This window comes from Salmo salar, chromosome ssa15 (assembly GCF_905237065.1).
Source record: "Salmo salar chromosome ssa15, Ssal_v3.1, whole genome shotgun sequence".
In the NCBI taxonomy this organism is placed as follows: domain Eukaryota; kingdom Metazoa; phylum Chordata; class Actinopteri; order Salmoniformes; family Salmonidae; genus Salmo; species Salmo salar.
This window is the reverse complement of record NC_059456.1, coordinates 64623518-64629332: the sequence shown is the minus strand read 5'-3', so window position 1 is coordinate 64629332 and position 5815 is coordinate 64623518. Positions and strand designations below refer to the sequence as shown.

The 5815-nt window shown below is 40.8% G+C and overlaps 1 pseudogene; it reads left to right on the top strand.

The window, feature by feature from the left end:
* The first annotated feature begins 2107 nt into the window (after window positions 1-2107).
* LOC106571928 (meiotic recombination protein SPO11-like) lies at window positions 2108-5441 on the top strand (annotated as a pseudogene).
* The last annotated feature ends 374 nt before the right edge of the window (window positions 5442-5815 follow it).

The window sequence follows — 5815 nt, the reverse complement described above, 5'->3', positions numbered from 1 at the left end:
TACCCAAGAAGACTCGAGGCTGTAATTGCTGCCAAAGATGCTTCAACAAAGTAGTGAGTAAAGGGTCTGAATACTTATGTAAATGTGATATTTCTGTTTTTAATTTTTAATACGTTTGCAAAATAAAAAGTAACTTTTTTAGCTTTGTCATTATGGGGTATTGTGTGTAGATTAATGAGGGGGGAAAAACATGTTTACTCCGTTTTAGAATAAGGCTGTAAAGTAACAAAATGTGGAAAAGGTCAAGCGGTCTGAATACTTTCCGAATGCACTGTATACCACTGTGTGGGTGGTTCTTAGACCCAACATACTCACTCTGTTTGACCTTTGCAAGATAAACATGTAAATCTATACAACCGATGTCTTATTTACGTTGTGTAAATATACCCAGTACATTTTAAATAAGCGTCATGTGGTGTAAATTGAACATTACACTAAATGTGAAAAGTCAGGTCCTGCAAGTGGTCTAAATTGTTAAACGCATTTGGAGGGAATAATTTCGTTTTTTGTTCTCTCAGTCTATATGAATGTTTGAGAGAGCTAAGAAGTCAAAAGGGATTTGTGGGGGAGTTAATGTGTCGATAGAATCACTTAAAGTTTTGATCCTTAATCCTTGAAGTTGAAATAACTTCCTGACTCTGAATAGTTGTCAGTTTGATAAAACATGTAAAAAGCACCAGCTACACACACACCAACACACACACACACATGCAAATCTGGCGGTTTGTGGAGGTCTTTAATGTGCACAGGCTGTGGAGACCTCATGCTTAGAACAAAGCGGACTGTCTGGTTGAGTCTACATCAAACCTTATAGCTTAAAGCCCATTTTGGCTTGGCTGTTTCAAATGTGATAATCCCACAGATTGGGAGGCAAAGGTTTCACAGAGGAAATGCAGTCGAGGTATGGGGGAGGATTTCTACTTCTCACAGGTAGCCCCCAGGGTTTAGGATTCTTCTAAGAAGGATCACAAAGACGACGGGCTCCTTTACAGAGCTGATCAAAGACACAAGACCAAATGTTCAGATTCCGTGAAGAATTCTTTCACAAATAATTTTTCTTCTTCATTCCCAACTTGAGTTTTAACAACGCTGTCGGCCTTCAAATGACTTCAGGAACTTCTGTCACCACGGTTCGGAGCGACTGTTCCTCATCTGTCCCCCCTCCTCCACCATCTACAAACTTGTGCAGAGCAACACGTGCTACAAAAAGGTCCATGTTATGTCAGCTAGCGAATGCACAAGAAAAGACATCCTTGCTGTAACAACCTACAGCACTTTGAGAAGTTGTTCTCTTTTTTTTCACAGGGACATCTATTACAATGACACACCGTTTTTTTTGGATCACTAAAAACAGTTGATTCCATTGTGAATGAAATCTCCTGCATGCTCAAGGTGGGGACTTCATCTCAGGTGATATGTGTTACCTGGAGGAGGACAGCACCAGGGTGGACTGTCAATCCATCTCCACTGTACGTCCCACTAACACTCTCCACTGTACGTTCCCCCCAACATCGTAGCATTGCCACAGTATGGTCAAGTCCCTGTTGAATAAGCATATAGTGTTAGATATTTGTTATGCAGTAACATCATCCGCCATCTATGTCCGCAACACTAAACTTCTCCCATTTCAATAACATAACAGAGATCCATAGTCTCCTATCCCAAACCGATTAAATCCTGTGTTCACCTCTCTGGCCACAATCTCCAAGTTCAACCCATGTACTAATCACTCGGTTTAACAGCATAATTGTTCAGAAAACAAAACAACCTCAAGCTGTTTACTTGTATTCTGTCTACTGTTTGTGTGTTGCATAAATCAAATGTTAACCAAACTGCCAGATTGATATCTCATTATCAGCTTTAGCTTGAAAGCTAACATCATCTTGCTATGTTGATAATTGTGTTTCTTTTATTGTGTTTCTAAATTGTTATCTCAGGCTACTCCAGCTTTATCTAATGTTGGTGGGAATCAAGAGTATCCTTTATAATTATGTTAGAACTCCTATTTCATCAATATTGTAAAGAGTTTGTGAGACTTTCTTCCTCTCAGAACTATCTCTGTAAGTCCTCTAACTTTTATCTACTGGTGAGGAAGAGTCCATCAGTCATGTTTGTGTTCACCTTGACCCATTCTCCAGACATTGTGTCACCTGCTAAGATTGTTTTGATAGTGGAGAAGGATGCCTCCTTCCAGATACTGCTAGACGATGTCTTTTGCACCAAGCTATCTCCTTGCATCTCGATCACAGTATGTCCAACATACGCCCCTTTTTTCAATTTTCGCCTAAAAGGACATACCCAAATCTAACTGCCTGTAGCTCAGGACCTGAAGCAAGGATATGCATATTATTGATTCCATTTGAAAGGAAACACTTTGAAGTTTGTGGAAATGTTAAATTAATGTAGGAGAACATAACACATTAGATCTGGTAAAAGATAATACAAAGAAAAAAAACATGCTTTTTTTGTACTTTTTTTCTATCATCATCTTTGAAACGCAAGAGGAAGGCCATAATGTGTTATGCAATATAGATTTTGGCCACTAGATGGCAGCAGTGTATGTGCAAAGTTTTAGACTGATCCAATGAACCATTGTATTTCTGTTCAAAATGTTGTCTCAAGACTGCCCAAATGTGCCTAATTGGTTTATTAATACATTTTCAAGTTCATAACTGTGCACTCTCCTCAAACAATGGCATGGTATTCTTTCACTGTAATAGCTACTGTAAATTGCACAATGCAGTTAGATTAATAAGAATTTAACCTTTCTACCAATGTGTCTATGTCCTGGGAAATGTTCTTGTTACTTACAACTTCATGCTATTCACATTAGCCTACGTTAGCTCAACCATCCCGCGGGGGACCCACCAATCCTGTAGAGGTTTTAACTCATGGTTTCTCTGTTCTCATGGTTGCTTTAAACTGAATGTGTTAATCATACCTATTCTGAATCTGTTTTGTGTGTGTGTCAGGGTAAAGGTGTCCCAGATGTGAACAGCAGGCTGATGGTGTGAAAGTTTGGGACACCCTGCACATCCCCATTTTTGCTCTGGTGGATGCTGACCCTTATAGTAATACTACTCATCCTATCACACACCGGCAGAGGGGTTGCGTGTCCTGCTAAGCCCACAGACCCCTCCCTATCTGATGTGTCATGGTAGTTGGAATGGGTATTGTTTGTGTCAACGTGTTCTAGCCTAGTGGAATCATCACACTGGGGCCCCTGGACTCAATGACATCGACTGTCCCTCTCCATACAGCACCTCTCTGCTCCCCTCCTCTCTCCTCACATCGCATGGCAAGTCGCATGTGTAATGCTTTGTTCTATCTCCCCTTAGCTACATGTCTCAAAGGATAATTGCTCTGGTATGGTAGTGATTGTAGTCTCTCTCTCTCTCTCTCTCACTCTCTCTCTCTCTCTCTCTCTCTCTCTCTCTCTCTCTTCTCTCTCTCTCTCTCTCTCTCTCTCCTCCCTCTCGTCTCTCTCTCTCTTCTCTCTCTCTCTCCCAGGCATTGAGATCATGTGCATCTACAAGTACAGATCAGTGATGAGTCCTCCCATGCCTATGTATTTCTGTACATTATCAAACATGGCCTGTGCAGTGTCTAACAGCTAACATGTTTCCTTTGATCACGTGCAACTACGTCAGCTATTTTAATTGGCTGATGCTTTCACTTAACCTTGAACATAAACTTTTTTTATTGTTTGCAAGTATGGCCCCCCCCCCCCACTGCACAATTCATGATCAAAAACATCCACATCTTCTGCTGTTTGGACATAAATGGAGGGAGCGTTTACTATGTTTCAGGGTATTTCCTTCGTTTCAGTTGTAGCAACAGAATTATTATTTTTATCTTAGTATTGTCATTTAGAAGACCATCATCCAAAGCAACTTAGAGTTACGGGGGCAGGAGAAAGAGTTTGTATTGCACCTCTCAACCCGCTCAGAGAATAGCTGAAAGCAAGGTGGGTTGTTTTGTGTCATAAACATGCCCCTAGTCTCCACTAACCTCCTCTGAAGAAACTGTAAGCTTGTAGTCCTTCACTCTTGTTTTATGACACGTAAGCGTCATTCTCTGAGTGTGTTTTTAGCAGTGGAGGCTCCTCAGAGGAGGAAGGGGAGGACCATCCTCCTCAGTGAATTTCATATTCATAAAAATAGTGAAACATTTCAAAAGTTATCCTTTTTAGATAAAGATATATAAAATATATTCACGTCACCAAATAATTGATTATAACACACTGTTTTGCTATGAAGGTCAACAATCGCCTCAACAGCCCTCTGTAGGGTAGAACCATGATATAGCCGGAGGACAGCTAGCTTCTGTCCTCCTCTGGCTACATTGACTTCAATACAAAACCTAGGAGGCTCATGTTTCTATCCCCCTTAGACTTACACAGTAATTATGACAACTTCTGGAGGACATCCTCTAACCTAACAGAGGTCTTGCAGCATGAACTGACATATATATTTTTACTATATTCTACATTGTAGAATAATAAGGAAGACATCAAAACTATTAAATAACACATGTAGTAACCAAAAAAGTGTTTAACAAATCAAAACATATTTTATATTTTAGATTCTTCTAAGTAGACACCCTTTGCCTTGATAACAGCTTTGCACACTCTTGGCATTCTCTCAACCAGCTTCATGAGGAATGCTTTTCCAACGGTCTTGAAGGAGTTCCCACGTAAGCCTAAATACTCAAGTAAAACGGAAATGCTCAGTACATTGTTCAGGGGCAAAGTAGCCTATCTGTACAGTGCATTTTCACAAAGCATGTGCAAAGTAGAATTTATTGATTGACCATTTTTTTCTCTCACAAAGCATGCGCAAGGTGTCAATTTAGGCTATTGTTAGATTTCTTTTCTTTCAGCAAGATATTAGGCTATTATTCAATAGGGCTAAATATTCAATAAATAAATTAATAACTGTTGAAGAAAAACGTAATTGTTCAATAAAAAAAGGGAATGGACAGTGCATTTTCAGGATTTGCTGGTTAGGGTCGGGTGTGGGCCTCAGATTTTCACTTTAACATAGTCAGGCAGTTGCGGATGGGTTATTTGCAATTGAAGGTCAGGGGGTGGACAAACAGCAGACCCGTGCATCACTAGTTTCCACAGACAGCCCAGTTCTGATCTTTTTCCAATTGTGAAAATGATCAGAATTGGGCTGCCTGTGTGAATGCAACCACAGACCTAGAATGTATTGATCTGGCTACCAGCTCTTTTGTGAAATAGATAAGATCACACCTTGTGGTCCAGGCACAACTCTGTTTGCTCATCCCTCCTCTTGCAAATCTCTCAAGAATGCATGTTTTGTCCTTGTTGCAGATGGAAATGATGCAACAGACCAGGGTGAAAGCTGAGATCCAGTCCCTGGGGTCCATAGCGTGTCTACCTGCCCAACAAGCTGTGCTATGGGGGCTGGATATGATCACACACTGCCACTCTGTGGTGAGATGTGGGAATTGATTTGGCTGGATTCAAGCACTCATGTATAGATGTGGTATAGTTACAGTGTGTTTATTTGTGTCTGGATACTAAAAGGTAAATGTGTATTGTCTGACGTTTCGCTGGTCTCCTGGTAGTATCGGCTGGTCTAGTTCTATGGGAGGTATTGCAGACTTTCCATAGAGGTTATGGTATCATCCTCAAACAAATCCTGTGGGAGTGCATTTAGACACTGTGACATACAGACACTGGCTGTTAGTAATTGTGCATCCAGCTTGGTGTGCCCACTGCGGCAGTAGGCAACCTTGTGGTTATAGAAGCGTGCCAGCAACCAGAGGGTTGCCGGTTTGAATATCG